At 44.2% G+C, this 17,339-nt stretch overlaps 1 long non-coding RNA gene across 1 annotated transcript; it reads right to left on the reverse strand.

Moving 5' to 3' along the window:
• Positions 1-370: 370 nt before the first annotated feature.
• LOC142557426 (uncharacterized) lies at positions 371-16,945 on the reverse strand. Its single transcript, XR_012822770.1, has 2 exons — positions 16,747-16,945; positions 371-12,090 (listed from the first exon to the last, which is right to left on the reverse strand). It is a non-coding gene; the product is annotated as an uncharacterized LOC142557426 (long non-coding RNA).
• Positions 16,946-17,339: the final 394 nt, after the last annotated feature.

Here is a 17,339-nt window from a genome sequence, read left to right on the forward strand (position 1 = left end):
AAGACTTCAAACTTGCAGTTCTCAAGCTTTGAGAATTTAGTCCGATGTACAAACCAAGGCGTCTCGAGCAAGTGTTTTGGAAACATGTGCAGGCTATTAGAAGTTATATATTTTTAAAATTTCATTTAAAGACTCACATCAGTGGTCTATCTATAACTAGCATAACTGGGGAACATTTAAATGCAAAAATTTACAAACAAGCAAGATGAGGGAAACAAACAAGCAACATAAGCACTTCTAGACAAATCAGGGCAGAAATTCCCGTGCTATATCAAATAATTTAGTGGCATATATTAGTGAATCTGCAGAAATGTGCCTGTCAGGATTTCAAACACATTCCAATTAGTAAAGAAATGTTTTGATTCATGTGAGAGCTGCAGAACATTTTATTCCAGCAACACACTGCGACAGAGAATGCATTTTTTTTATGTGCAGGATAAAACTTTGTGTTGCACAACCTTCCACAATCAATGACATAAAACATGCAGTATGTATACAGTGAGCACGTAACAAACGTGCGTCTAAGAGTGTGTACAGATATACTGCAACGCGACAACTCAGTCAGAACTACAAAGAGTAAAAGAATGTTGCTGATCTTTTGCATTTACTTGAGCAGGCAGCAATAATAAAAATAGATTTATAATAAACTTGTTTTAAATATGACTGAATACTGCAAACCAGTTTTGCACAAGCCTGCTAAGTGGAGGAAGATTCATGAAAGGGAAAAATTGTCATCCACCCGACTGTACCACAAAGCTACAAAGGAACCCAGTACGGATTTCTCAAAAGGCTGAGGATTTTCCTTTCATGATTGAATACCATATTTTTGCGCATATAACCTGCACCAAAAGCGCAACGAATTCCACAGTAATGTCTGGCTACAGGTCATATGATGCAAATTTCACCTTGAAGTGTGGCTTGACAGCAGCATTAAGTTCGCCTGAAAGTGTTGCTTCACCACACTGCCGTGAAGCTGCACTTTTAAAAAGTTCACTGCAACGCAAATCTTCACTATCTCTTAGAGAGCCCTACCCTTTACTCACCCCTGCACTCTATTTTTTTGTGTTTGTGTGAGAGAAGGTTATATTTTTTGTGTGGAATTAAATTTGGTGCAAAGGTACTATACAAGGTTTAAAAGTTCATTCAGCAACCTCTGGACGACATTATCTTCTTGCCTTCACCAAAATACTTATCTCTAGGCTAAGTAAAATGTTCCATTAACACCAGAATGACACATGCACCCACACCTCCATCAAAGGAAAACAGGCCTGCAAGTTAAGGTTGGTGTAAAAAACCCGAATATTATTGTGCTTCTGTGTATTCAAACTTAGGCTGGGTCAAGACGGCAAGTTGGGCCAGTTGGCTGGGATTCATAGTGAGGTTCGTTGTAGCACAACACAAGACAAGGACAAAAGAAGGTATAAAACGACGCCAAATGGCTGGGTAACTAAACAGCTCAATGAATAAGCAGTGTTCCTCACCATCTACTCCCATCTGTAGACAGATACAGATTTGACTGCACACATGTTATGTTTATTCGACAGTTTTAGCTGAGCGCTGCTTATGCTCTGCTCCACTTCCACTTAATGTGCTCAAGTTACTGGACTGGCTTCACAATTTTTTATAAGGACAGCTCATCGAGACGCAGGAAATGTGAAGTCAGCTTGGTTCCAAAATGACAAAGAAGCCAGGTGGACACGCCCTCACAATCCACTCAGCCGGCTCTTTAGAAGAGCAATCGCAGCGTTCTGCCTTCTGCGGCCAGCCTGAGCGCCATGTGCTCTGTTGGGATTGAACATTAAGCGAACATTGAGCCGAGCGAGCGGTAAGCATCAAGCCAAAACCGTCTATTGATATTGAATTCCGTCTAGATCCACAAGGCTCACAAAAGGCGAATGCCGCATCCTCTGCGGCAGAATTTGGTTGTGGGCCCCAGCTGAATATTACCAGGATGAATTTTTATTCATGCAATAGAAGTCATACAGGTTCATTTTGTAGCTTCATCCTACACTCTCGTGTGTGCCAGCATTGTTTTTCGTGAACCTCGCATCTCTACAGTCAGGCTGTTAATCTAAACTGACACAAAACAGTTAAATGAGAGATGACTGCAGCTGACAGACAACTATACTATACAGGAACAGTGCACATTTCATGTAGAAGTCCTTTTCCTGTAAAATTCACAAATGTATTACTAAAGCTGCATCATTACACAACTACACCACAATACAGTCGTCAACCAATAGTTTGGTCACGAATAATTTCAACATGCTGAGTTATTTGGACAACTTTGTAGTACTGCCACTAACCGGAGGCACAAGAATGACCGAAATTTCTGACACCCCTAAGCATGCACGCCGTTCAATAACTTGGACTCTGCCTGCACAGCCACATGCTAATTTGGTCATTGAGTCAAGCAGAAAGATCAATATTTTTGTTTTGATACACTGCCAGCATAGTCATAAGTGCCTTGTCGAAATAGAAACTACTGAAGCCTAGTGAATTTAACAGTCACAGGTTGCACCCAAAGCACGGAACAAGCCAAGCCGCTATGTTCTAAAGCTTGTGTCTGCGGTTTGTAACACAAGTTCTGAATGTCTAGCGACCGTCAGTTTATGTTTTAAACATCAGGATGGTCTTGGGCAACATCTTTGATTGCCGTAGTGAATTTTAGTCAGTTAGCGTCATCAAGCAGCTTCATATGGCACCAACTCTACCCTTGATGTCTGCATCAACAAGGGTAGTGATTAAGTGAGGGAAGTGCCAGAGAATGACGGTTGTAAAGAAACTTGCGATTATTCAGCTATCGCAACGCAATCGACTTTTGTCACGTTACCAGGGGCTGGAGATATGATGCATGCATTGTGGGTGTTTGTTCAGTGTGCGGAGGTCACTCACAGTTTTCAGCAGGTGATCCAATCCGGCAGGTTAGAGGTTGGGTGCCAGAGAGAGGGGGACTCCTGCGGTGACGCGCTTTTATGTCTTTTTAACGTCTTGCGAGGGGAAATGTCACCCTCGCTTGTCGGATAACTTTCCCTTTCTCACAAAGCGAGGGGGAGGGGTACGCTCGTCCAGAGAGCAAAGGAGAATGGGAGGGTGCATAGTGCCTCTCTCTCGTGTCTCTCGTGTTCACAATGTACGAACGGGCCGACATGGGTATGCGGCACATGGGTACAGCGTTGACTGTACTTCCATGTATCTGTAGTGACAGCATGATAATGGTCGAAAGTGTGGATTGACCACATTGCAGGCAAGTGTATTCAGGTGCAGGAATGTGTTAACAAGGCCTTTTGGCTACTTGTGGAATAGTCACTTATTTTCTGGCACATCCAATATTTCGGACTCTCAATTATTCTAACTTTTTGATGGTTCCCGTTGAATGGGCTGGTGAATGTTAACACATCATAGCACCTATCCGTCTAAGTTGACAACAGTGAATACAACAGTGACAAGGGGTCAAACAAAATATTTGCAAGTGAAAAACTTAAAAGCTAGTGTAAAATGATGTCGAGCCATGCAAACACTACTCTGAAAGCTTCCACAGCAGACAGCCATTCAAGAAGCCTTGGGGGTGTAGTGGGTTTGTATTTATGAAGAAAAATGTTAATGTAAGTAAGCACACAGTTCAAGCCCTGTGTTCAATTCTTTTCTTTGAACAAGTATACTACGAGACCTCATATTGGTTTACCCTGTACTACCTGCCAAGCAATTACATACACAGCAAATATCACCAACGGCAATCAACATAAGGCTTACAAAAGGACATAATTTGGAAAAACAGCAGCTCAGTCAACTTCACTTAACAACAGGCAGCATGAACAAACAACAGTGGAACGTGCAAACACGGCACAACTTACACCAACTTGACTAATTGCACATTCATCGCCATAGGAATGTTTTTACAGTCACCCAGTGCTTGTGGTGCACAGCTATCACCTGCACATCAAATGGCTCCAACAGACTAATGCTTATGTGGATGAGAGAAAACAGCATCAGAGGCTATGCTATACGAGACTATAAATTTGCACCAAGATATGAAGACGTAGCATTTAAAAATGATCTGCCTCAACAATTCTCAGCACTTCATTTAAAATGGTATGCTCAAAGTTAAGCTCCCTTTTAGTCACACCAAGAGAAACGTTACCAGTGTAGCAGGTTTCATCTGAATCACTGCGATACTAGCAGCTCCAACTCTGCATTTCAACACAGAAAGCAGACAGCGGCACGGTTACATTCTAGAGCAGTTCAAAGATGTTGCTTCTTTTAGTTCTTTTAGTCGCGAAGCTCTGCTCTCCCAAGCAGCACATCTACTGGATTCAAATGCAAGACTCACTATCAGCATGTTCAGCTTACAGATCTTGCACAATCCAGCAGTCGTGTGAACAAACTGGAGAATAGTAATCATGGTCACTGTCATTAGGCTGTTTCAGGACCCGTACAGGAGGCAGCTAAAGCGTCAATTAAAGGCCAACTGCAGCGAAATTTCACTATGCGCAAGATGTAGCTGTAGCATAGCTACAGGAAACGCTTGGTGCAAAATTTAAATGCAAATCGATGCATCAGAAACAACTTGAAGAAATTTGCGCCTTCAGTGCAAAAAAAAAAGTGCGGCTGTTGCAGCTCACTTGAAGTGACCGAGAACCCAGAGTTGGCCTGAACGGAACTGGCACGCCTGCCGTCCATTGTGTGAAACTGCAATGCTCAAGACATTTTTCACACATTTTGAGGACAAAAAAATTTTACTGGGACATCACCCAGTAAAATGCTTAGGCATGCATATTGGGATTGACATCACATTTCCTTTATTGTGTAGCTGCACAGAACCGTTGTCTGCGACATGTGTTAGGGAACATGTTAGTCAGCAGACGACTACTGCTATCTGCAGTCAAGGATGAGAAGTAGCTTAGGCTTCGGTCGGTGGTTGCGAGGGGGACGGCAGAGAGAATCATTGAGGTGCTCAGCCAGAGTGCATGGGTGCACGAAAGTTCTAGCTGATTGAACAACAGTTCTGGTTGATCACAGAACAACTGATACCATTTCCTGGATTCTTGATATCACAAGGAGAGACGATAGATCCATGGCACATGGCAGCGATATCGAACTACACTGCGCCACAGTCCAAAGTGAACTGAGATCACTTGAGTCACATTAGTGAAAATATATCAATAACTTTGCAAGAATTGCAATACCGCTGACACTTCTTACGAAGAAAGACACAATCTGGTGGACACCAGAGTGCCAAGGGGCCATGAATATGTGGAGAAGAGAGACGGAGACGCGATGAGACGTCCGTGAATAAAATCGCTTGTTCTCTTTGCCAGGCACGGCTCCACCTCAATCTTCAGCAGCACGTTAATACTGGGCAGAAGGTGAGGCTCGATCGGGACGTTTGCGGTCAGCAGCTGTGGTGCTCAAGTGAGACAGACGCAACAAGACATTCGTTCAGTACTGGGAACAAATCTTTTTTTATTTCATGGGCTCATGTCCACACCCCACCTCAAGCACTCCTGATGCTGGTGGCATGGCCTGGATGCTCTCGTTTCGCTGGTCATGACAATGGCGTTGTCGCTGCAGATACACTCAAGCAACAACAAACCAAGGTACCAATCCTGGCATTGTTCAACCCAAGCCTACCCACTTAAGTACACGTCGAAGCCTCGCACACTGTGCTTGGAGCACTCCTCACTCAAGTATGCGGTGACACCACGCAAGTAGTGGAATACGCAAGTCATGAGGGTCACCAAGAGCAGCAGCCACAAAACAGTCTACGCAACTTGAGGCAATTGCTGCTCACTGGGCTATAACAGAAAACTTCCATCCTTACCTGCAAGGACTGGACCATTTAGTGTTTATCACAGACAACTGTGCCTTAATGCACATAATGTTGAAGAAATAAGCCGCATGAGGTGATTCGGATGCCTGACTTTTTACCTGTTCTCGTACTATTTCACAGTGCACCATACATCTGGCAAGACAAACACCGTGGCGGATGCGTTACCAAGACTCAATGCAGTGTACGTGCTGGAGGTGAATGAGTAACACCTGCGCAAAGCCCAGGACAAAGACACAGAGCTGGTTGTCACCATCATAGACGTCAAGACTGCTAGTGAAACAGCAGGCCAATGAGAAGCTGAGAAAAGTTACCAGTGTGGAGAGTTGAGATTATTGGTACGTCATCTTGAAGGCTTTTCAGTGTGGTGCAACTATTACATGCACACAGAGACAAACGAGGCACATACACAGCTTTAACTTCCAACAATGGTTCAATTCCAGGATAGAGGTGACACTTGTACATCCCGCACACACGGTACAGACACATGTTCGTTCAACTGCAGTGATAAAAAATGAATTCTAATAGTTAAAACTTGGGAAAATAGTGGAACAGTCGCTACCGGGCAGTCAACCAGAAAGTTATCAGATCGTCAACGGCATGCTGGTGTACACTATAACTCAAAATGGCAAGACAATACAGCACATTGTGTTGCCCAAATCACTTCAAAATGCTTTGATGCGAACCACGATGATGTAGGCCACGGAGACTCCGAACGAAATCCAACCTGTCCAAACGTTATTGCTGACAGAATATGGACCAAGACATTGCACAATATGTCAGAAAACGTTGCATATGTCAACAGCACAACCATGCAAGTGGACTGCAACCAGAAATACTCAACCCGAGGGAAGTGCCTCGAATGCCCTTCCACACGGTTGCCATCGACCACATAGGGCCTATCAACACAGCCGACGAGAACAAGCGCTTCATAACAGCAGCAGATGCTGCTAGAAGATTCACTGTTACATGGATGGTGCCGAGAGCTATGATCTGAGAGCTATAATCGGCGAAAACGACATCACATTCCTGTCAAGAGCAAGTACGTTGTGACCACATTGAACATCGCCACATTGAACATACTCTCACAGCATTTTGCGCACCATAGACCAATGACATTGTTGACATAGCCAACATTCAAATTCTCCCACCTGTGAACAAGAATGTAGATGGAGACATCGACCACTAGACTGAATATCAGGCAAGAATTACACTGCAAATCAACATACAGTAGCATGATAGACTAAAATGTCACAATTTCAAATGTTGTTTAACTACATACCCCGGAGGATAATTGATAACCAACTGCAAGTCAACATCCAAGAAGCCCAAGAAGACATAGACATAAAAGACTACCTGAGTAGCATGAAAACCAAGTATGACTTGACAGCACCGTATGAAGTGAGCAATCAAGTATAGTATCAGACCTTTAAAAAAATTTACCGAACATTGTGACACTCCCTAATGCGAAATTTGAGAGCAGCTCTATATGTGTTTTCATTTCGCGATTTATTGGCTGGTGAAGACAGTCTGTCTCGTGTGGCACGATGCAAACGGAGCAAAGCGTTGCAAAACAAGTAACACTCAAGCACAACAATAGCGGCAAGCAGAGTCGGTGATCGTCGGTGCCCGCGTGGCTCCCAGAAAGTACTACACAATTCGTGCCACGCATACAATCAGATTACAAAAAGCTTTGGTGACAATAGCCAATGGATAGAACTATCGATAACATTTGAAAAACTTCTGATACATGCAGGCGCGTCATGCATCGAGGGATAACACTTAAATTTGTTAGCCGATTAAAAGCAGTGACCGAAGAAAGATAAAGAGGTGAATAGATGAAGTGCGGTACTCTGGCACCACATCGTAGCGATCGTCACAGAACACGTCGCACGCGGCACCATGGTGCACAGCACCAGGAAGCACTATGCTTTTCTCTTTCATCCTTTGCTGTTGCGCTCGTTCGCTGTGATGATGCTTGAGCACTGCTGTGTAGTGCGTTGCCGCGAGAACTATGATGGTGGAAAATCTGTGTGCGTGTTCCCATTCCCCTTGGACTCGGCATGAAGAACACCACGGATTAAAGCTATCCACTGTGTGAATTTCACACCAGGAAAGCGATCGTTGGTAAGGCAAACATTCCTCTTAACTACCGTTGTCTACGCCTTTTTGCATTGCATAACAGCACATGCATTAATATGCGAGATAATGTGGTCACCCACTCTAGATTGAAAAGTATGTTTGTCTAGCCAATGTGAAATTCTTCTGTTGGAGTGTGTGAATACGGACTGACATAGTAGTGGTGACATTAAGGGAACACGAAATTTATACAAAACTCCCATTACTATACTGCTCTACACCTAAGGTATCACTTTTGAACTTACGGTTCTATGTCATTCTAATGTCATTTTGCATATCCCAGGGCCGCTATCTTGTACACGTTCGAAAAGCCAACGTTCGATTTCGCCTCGCACGATTGTCCAGGCTGTGCCGATATCGCGACCTAGGCCAATCTAGTCCAATTGCGTGAAGCGAAATCGAACGTCGGCTTTTCGAACGTGTGCAAGATAGCGGCCCAGGTCTGCAAGCACCACTTCAAGCTGTTGGGCATGGTAAAAACAACAAGCTATGTGGATATGAGGACAAGCAAAGTAATTGAAGCATAGCTGAAGTTTACACATCTTTAACCTGACGCAGTTCCAATCCTGCCTCTTTCCACCCCAGCTGCAACCACATCTCGAGAGGCTCCAGATGAAAAGAGGACATGTTGTGAGGCACCTTCACTGCAAGATGCCATCAATATGTCTAAACAGACACATCAAGAGGAAGAGCAAAATAATGAAATTGGTACTTTTCAGGCACTCAAACTTCCTCCCACGTATCAAAGCTCCAAAACTCTGGACAGTTGTTTCACAGCCTGACTGTATACTCTTCAACCTCACTCTCAAGGTTCCCCAGCTATTGGAAAATCAATTAAAATCAGAGAGGACCTCTCTTTGAAGCTGTTTTTTCACGACGTTGAGCTCAGCAAAGTTGATGGCATAAACATTGTTCCAAAATCTGTGAATGACATTCGATACTGAAAGCTCGATGCCACATCCAGCTTTCATCAAGTAATGCTGTCTATATGATCTCAATTGTACACAACATTCATAACCCCGTTTGGTCGCTATTGCTTCCTGCGGTTGCCATTTGGCCTTAGATCAGTGTCCGAGTACTTTCAGAAACAAATGTCCTGAATACTCGAAGGCCAAGACAGTGTGGTGGACATAGCTTGATGACATCTTCGTTTTTGGTGAGACTCGTGAAGAGCATGACCAGCACCTCCAGCATGTCCTTGGCCAACTCTCCAAGGCAGGCATCCCGCTCAACCGTGACAAATGTTCCTTGGGCACCAGCAATGTCAAGTTTCTAGGAGTCATCATGAGTGCTCAGGGAATTTCACCAGACCCCGACAAAGTAGCAGCCATCAAGCAAGCGCCACCACCAGAAGACGTCCCTAGTGTTCGTCTACATGGGCTGGTAAATCATGTGGGACATTTCTTGCCAAATGTCTCTGACGTCACTGCTGCCATTCAAGCCCTGCTGCTAAAAAAACTGCTCTGGTCTGAGCAGTGCGTTCCAAGGTACAAGACGAAGGTTTCCACAGACACAAGCTCTTTTGGTGTGGAAGCTGTGCTTCTACAAGAGCAACTATAGGGACAATGTCAAGCAGTTGTCTTCGCTTCAAGATCGCTCACACCGGCAGAAACATGGTATAGCCAAACTGAAAAGGAGGCATTGACAGAGAGCTGGGCAGTGCAAAGGTTCGACCAGTATGTACTCGCTCTGGACCTCACCCTGGAGACCGACCATCAGCCTCTCGTTGCTCTCTTGGGTGACAGGAGGTCAACCTTTTGCCACCATGAATCCAGCACTTTTGTCTGAAGCTTATGAACTATCAGTTCAAGGTACTCTATGTAACCGGCAAACTCTTGGCTATGGTGGACACAGTCTCTCATGCACCTGTGGATGCTCCTTCGTCCCTGTGGATCGACCAGGTGAAACTCTATGTGCAAGTGCTCGTCAAGTTCGTGCTAGGCCTTGTCTCCATACAGCTTGACGGTCTGCGCATGGCTCAAGCAACCGACAGCGAGTGCGATCTTCTCATTGAGTACTGCACCAAGGGTTGGCCCAGACAGTCGCGGATGCCACTTCCCTTGAAAAAATATTGGCAACATAGGGGAGACCTCAGCATATGTGACAGTTTGCTCCTGCAGGACACCCACATCACTGCTCCCACCTCTCTCCAGCACTACACGTTGCGACTGCTCCACGATGGTCATCAAGGGATCAACCGCTGCAAAGCAAGGCAACGAGAGGCTGCATGCGTGCAGAGACACAGGTTCAACACTTGGAACCCATGACAGCCTCAGTCAGTCCAAGTCATCCTTGGGAAGAGGTCAGGGCCGACCTTTTCAATCTGAATGGCAAGGACTATATTCTTCTTGTTTACTACAGGTCCACATTCTCTGAGGTTATCAGCCTTGGCTTAACATTATAAGCAACAGTTATGACTACCAACAAGAGCATTTTTGTATGCCATGGTGTCCCCAAGCTACCATGCACAGACAATGGAGGACAGTTTGTAGCCAAAGAATTCAGGGACTTTGCACAGTTCTATGGCTTCTGTCATGCCACCAGTAGTCCTCGATTGCCGCAATCAAATGGAAAGGTGGAATGGATTATCCGAACTGTCAAAGACATCCTCCTCAAGTCAAAAGACCCATACCTGTCCCTGCTGGCTTATCGAGACACACCCGGGCGTCAATGGAGCTAGCCCTGCTCAGCTGTTGATGGGCAGACACCTGCAAGCATGCCTCCCCAAGACAAGTAACCTGATGAGGCCAAGTTGGCCATCGTCGTACCAAGTCAACTACAGAGATGACGCTAACAGACAAAGACAGACGAAGAACTTCAGCAGAAGGCATGTTGCTTGTGAGCTCCATCCACTTCTGCCTGGCGAACTGGTTTGTATGAGTGACATCAAGAGTACGGTGGTTGTCTTAAGCCCTGCACAACATGCGTGCTCATTTAAATAAAGAACGCCAGGGGCATTTCTCGTTACGGCCGAACTATTTGTGTGCCAAGGAGGCTGGACTTGTAAGGGGACATGGAAGGGGAGATGTATTGTGCCGAGCTTAACATAGATGGTGCCAGGGCACCTATCATGGTTTGTTGTAATAAAGCGAGTTCCCAGGCGGAGGCAGCCAGTCTCCCGCTGGATGCAGTTGATCTCCTGGGTCCATGTTGTCGGCATGCGAATGCCTCAGTGTACCCACTTAGCCACTCTCCGCAACTAGTGCCATCTGCCATCAAGGATGGGAAGAAAGTCAGGTTTCGGCTGGCGGCTGCTAGGGGGATGGTGGAGAGAACCACTGAGGAGCTCAGTCGAAATGCATGGCTGCATGAAAGTTCTAGTTGATCTACGAATAAATCATTAGTCATTCCCATGGTGACCATGTATTGACTGATACATGGCAACCTAAACGCTGTCGATTATAAAACCATGTGATTGCTAGCCATATAGTTTTTCCGCAGTAACTTTCATGACGAGCTGAGCTCAAGTGACGCTTCATTGCAGTTGGCCTTCTCCCGAGTTATAGACAACCCAAACCTCTTTTTTTCCTAACACACTACATGACCAGATAACCACTATCTTCATAGCTCAGCTGCAATAACTTCAATGACATCTACAATTCATTTTCAACAAGCTGAGCTCAAGTGAGATTTCATTGCAGTTGGTGTTCAGGTCCCAACTTGCTTACTGACTACAATCACTTCTTTCACTAATGTGCCACATGACAAGCTACGTCAAGGCCATCTTTGGCCATGTCACACAGCTTGTTCAAAGCTCGTACTACCGCAAGTCTCCATGTGCCTCGCCAGGCGTTGTTGCCGTGTAAAGCGTGCCGGACACAAGTTGCATGCATATGGCCGCTCGCCTGTGTGCCGACGCATGTGAATCTTGACACTCTGCTTTGCGGTGAATCGCGCCTGGCAGATGGGGCAGTAGTAGCGGCGTTCTCCGGTGTGCGTCACCTGGTGTCGCTTGATCCGATAAATGTCAGGAGCAGTGTACAAACATCGGTTGCATCGCCAGACACCCGACACTCTTGACCATGGTGGTGATGGAGGACTCCGAACACCCGATGACGAGTCATCAGACGCCTCAGCCTTGATGGTCCACAGATTTTCGTGTGCTGCCCAGGCCTCTGTCACCGCTGGAAAAGACAGACAGGGTGCTCTGCTCAGAAAGGCATCATATTTTTTTAAAAACTCACCACTCGGCAGCTTCAACATTTATTAAAACACAGAGTAAAGAATAAAGTAAACACATGTTGCTCCGCCAGATGCTCAGCTTCAATGCTGTAATCGTTTAGCTAGCATGAAATATATGGCAATTTCGTTACTTCAGCTACATTTCCTGAAGAGGTGAACGCTACTCGCAAGAGAAATTGGAGTTAGCTAACTAAAAATATTTCACTATCCTTTGTAAATATTAAATTTTGAGCACATGTCCAAAAAGTCAAGCAGTAAAGAAGCAATATGCATTTAGCAGATATCCTAAACTTAGCAGCAATTTTGATATATACTTTTTCAATATCTGCAGCAAAATGCATTGGTGTGTTATCACTTAATATGATAAATCAGTTCCGCGGAGCCTGCAAAGTGAAGGAAGGTTCGTGAAAGGGAAAATTGTACTAAACCCAACAGCAGCTTGAACCTGCAAAGGCAGATTTCCTTTGTAGCTTTGCGTTACAGTCAGGTGGATGACAATATATTCCCTTTCTGCAACACTGGTATCACCTCTGCTAAAGAAAACAGGGTGTTAATAAGTGCTCATAAGATAACTGCTGATAATCGCATGCTGAGAAGTAGATCATAAGTTTGTTTCCATCAATATATGTAATCTGGCATACAACCATTCATGTTTGAACGTTTGCACAGAAACAAGGTGAAGTATACAATGAGATACACACATTATCAGGTCACCACAATTGTAAGCTAAAGAATTGGCTTGCTGATCCAGAAACATTATACAGGTATGATAATGGACCAGCCACATGTATGAAAAGAGCAGTGGTAGTCACAAAAAGGGGGCATTGTCAAAGTGCGGTGAACATGAGTTCTACTACAGCAAAAACATGGCATATTGTACATGGAACAGGTGTATAACACAGTGTCTGTCACACACAAACCAAGCACTTCTTGCTCATCCAACAAGCCAGTGCAGCTGGGTCATTGCCATACTGGTTCACGTGAATACTTGAGAATGGCACAGTACAAGTGCATGTGTTACCTGTCTGCGCTCTTGCTGTTCGGTCATCTCCTGTGGTTTTTCACATTGTTCCTTATTCCCACAAACACAAATCAAAAGCTAGTTCACAATCCTTCTGCCATACTAGGTGAAGCAGCAAAGCAATGTTGCAATTTAAAGACCACGAAACCAATTTGGCCTCTGGATGCCTTCTGAAACTGGAAGGAATTGATTGCACATCTGCACCAGCTGACAGAGCATTCTTCGAACACAACATCAAAATGCACAGAAAATTTGATATGATGTCTCAAAGTTGTAACATAATAATGGACAGAAAATTTGAAATGATTTCTCAAAGTTGGACCAGTTGGGTAGAAATTGTGGTGGCAGAAACAAAATGAGAGCAGACAAAAGGACTACCTTGCTCCTCAGTCCCTTCATTTTCGCAGCGGTTTTTGTTCTACCATAAATGCCATTATACCAGCTGTCTTTTATTATGTGGAACACATCTTGTTATTTAAGACGTACATCTAAAACACCGTTTGAATCTGACACAATGGCATTTCATCATTTAATTTTGGTTTCACGGCACCCACTGTGCAACCTTTCCTTTGCACAACGTTCTCAGGTTGTCACACATGTAACGACATCAAGGTGTTCCTTTTCGGCGATTCTCACCCCTCTGGCACCCAAAGAATGACATATGTGCACACTATGTGCTTACACACTCATTAAACTCCTTTGGATCAAGCTCCTGTGATAAATAGCAGACTGTGGAGTAGTTGCTAACCGGCACGCGAACATTACTGAAAAAGGCACAAAATGCACGTGGAGATGTGAAGAGGTCAGCTTGGAAAGAAAGTGGTAATCCTCATAGACTCTTCTTTGTAGTCCTTGCTGAAAAAAAGAAAAAGGAAGTAAAGAAAAAGTCTGTTCACACACAGTAAAAGAAAACAGGAGTTTCCACGCCGCCTCACGCCTTCCCTAGCTTACAAGTTTCCCCCCTCCCTTTTGCAGAAACGCATTAGTAGCAGAAAAAGTTGAGCACCAGTCACACGAAAATTGTGGAAAGTTAGGTATGAACGTTTTCCAATGGTACACCACATTAGCAAAAGTGTAAACAACCTGGAGAAGCTATGTTAGTTGCATCCCTGGCTTCACAATTATCAACTCGCCAAAGCCATGAAAGTATTTCTCCGGTGTTCTCGCTGTGTTCCACTAAGCAAAAGAAACAATGAATGATTTCATAAAACATACAACAGAGCTGGGCGTCTGTGATGCTTCATGTTCTCAAGCATGGATTGCTTTATATGAAGAGCTGGAAGCTCATTCTCTGAACAAAAACAGGCTATTCCTGCACAAGTGCACCTGAAAGGGCTTTCAAAATACACATCTTGCACACGATTACAGTGATGTATGTTCTATTGCTTATCAACCGCTGTTTTATGTGCACTTTTATGAACTTGCGCCGGCAAGATGCAGATACCACATGCTTTAGTGCCTCTGTGTTGGCTGGATGGAAACAACTTTATAGAGAATATGGCAAAATTTAATGACCCGGGCACAGGTCTCCCACGAGGGGACTTCAAGGCATTGCCTCGTAGTTGGCTGTGGCGCAATATGGTGGGACCATCTAGAGCATGCTTAGAAAATGGAGCCTATTTCCTGCGAGATTTTGGTGTAAACATTTGCACAATATTCCATCTTTCTTTTTTCTCTGCTGAAGTAGACATATGATGCACAAAAGGCTAGAGATGAAAAATGAACAAGTGCAAACATAAAGTATAACCTGCTATCAGGAGTAAAATTTTGCACAATTACACATTATAAAGGCCAGAATGGCACGTAAAAGGCTTCATGAACCAGTGCCAGCAGAAAGTACACTACTTGTAAACTGAAACACGAACAGCGATGAATGTAAATTATGCGTAATTACATAGAAGCACGACACCCAATTGCACTGTAGCTGGTTTCTAAGCATGGAGTAGTCCCAAGTGTACATAATGGAGTTTGAAATAAGTCACTGTTGTAAACGCTGGTGAACTTGGAAATTAAACAATGCATTGGAGTAGTTTTGGAATTAGTCACATTTGAATTTATGGGCCCTGTACACCACAAGTAAAAGTCCTGAATGGGCATGCACACTGCAAAACCAGCATTCCTCCAGCGCTGCTCATGCACTACAAAGATATTAACATCATTGTGGATTAACATCAAATAATTGTTTCTGCCAGTGCAATGAAAAATGTGATGAGCTATGGCTGCATCATACCCGAAACGGTGCATAACTTGTATTTACCTGCATTTTCATGTGCTAGAAGCCTCTGCAGAAACCGACACATTCAATGTAAACACCAAAAAAAAACGCAGCTGCAGTGCATACAGAACACTACACTAACCTATGTTTGATTACAGAAAAACTGTGTATCTCGTCCATGTTAGAAATGCATGGTAGATACAAGAATAATTAACAAGAACGACATGAAGCAAGGTGTAATCATGAGTTTCACGGAACATCATCTGGTCAGGTAAATGCATTGTTCGTACCATTGGCAAATGGCCAATGTCAAAAAGAAAAAAAAAATGACGTTTTGAAATCTGCACGGTCTGAAAACGTCACACTGTGTTTTTTTAACATTGGTCGGTGACCTATTGTATGAGTAATGAAGCAAGATGCTACAGTTTCTTTTCTAAGCACCTACTAAACTCTTCACCAAACTTGTTCCAACATAAGTGAACATAGTTACACTTGATACATGTATAACGTCACAATGTCACACGTACCTCGATCCACGCAAGATAGACAAATAAAAGTTTTTGGAAGCAGGAAACTAACAGCACAGATAGCTCGAACGATCAACCTACTGACAATGTAAAATGCGTCGCTGGTCTTCAGCTAATTACTTCATCAATTTACAACACGCCACTTTGTGCTGCAATGCCACCTTTATTATAAATCGTGAGCAAGGCAGGCTCGTGTGGACAAATAAACAAGAAGAGCTCGCCCGTCAAGGAAATGGTGCTACAGTAAAATGAAAGTTGCTGCTGTTACAGCGGCAACTTCACACACATTCTCTCGCATACATTGGGTAAGAACGCCTGTGCTGGTGACCTAACAATAACAGTTTTTAACTGCCTTCGCTGGAGTTACTTTGCTGTGGCCTTCACTTAATTGTCCTACCTTAGGTGAGCGAAATACTGCGACGTTTCCAGCAAGAAACTCAACTTGCCATGTCCGAATTAATTGAAAAGAGTTGGTATGATGTCATGCATGTTTGTACACTAGCCAAGGAAAACGGAAGCAAAGCGCATACTGACGTTTAGCACCAGAAGTAGTCATGTTTAATATTGTACGCGCGCCGACACAATCAACTTATAGCTTTTTTTTTTTTTCTTTCGCGGACCAAGCACGCACGGAAATCGAACAAACACAGATGGTCGACAGGCTAGACGTCCTACGGTCGCCGAAACTACCATGTCGTGACGTCACTCGCGTGTCAATGACTTTATTAAAGATCAACAACAAGCACGCTGCTAAACATGCAGTTGCCAAAGAGTACTTTGTCGAGAGGTAGCTTTGTTGACGCTCTGCGATGAGCAGCGTCCGTGCACGACTCGCCTTTTTAGCGGGATGACTCCACGGCTCAGTCCACATAGCGGGTGAACGATAATGCTCCCGATCAAGAGAAAAGTGAAGCAAGCGTTCGAGTGCGAATTACGAAGACACTTGCAACACTCCATCAAAAGATAGGACATTTTTAACACGCCTGACACATTGGTAACACAGCGTTCGGAACACAGCGTCAGCAATCAGCGCCATGTCGTGATGTCGATGAAAGTGGGGGAATGGTGCTGGCGTAAGTGATGTTCCGTACTTCAGAGAAGAAATTAATATTTTATTTATTTTCATTAAAGTTCTCACTCACTCGCTCCCATCCTAGACATGAAAGTTACCTATTTTCAGCACTTTTCCCCGCATGACTCTAAAACATTCCCCTCAAATTTCCCTGCACATATATCACACTCTACACTCTTAGAAATATACACTCTAAAAACAGTTTGCACCCTTTGGGGTGTATATTTGTCCCACAACGATAATCGTCATCTGCCTTGCTTGCGTTTCCTTTCTTGAAAGGCAGTGACTACAGTGACGGGGCCCGGTACATTAACATCTGCACTACAGCGACGGGGCCCGGTACCTTAACATCTGCA

The sequence above is a fragment of the Dermacentor variabilis genome, chromosome 9 (assembly GCF_050947875.1).
Source record: "Dermacentor variabilis isolate Ectoservices chromosome 9, ASM5094787v1, whole genome shotgun sequence".
Lineage (NCBI taxonomy): Eukaryota > Metazoa > Arthropoda > Arachnida > Ixodida > Ixodidae > Dermacentor > Dermacentor variabilis.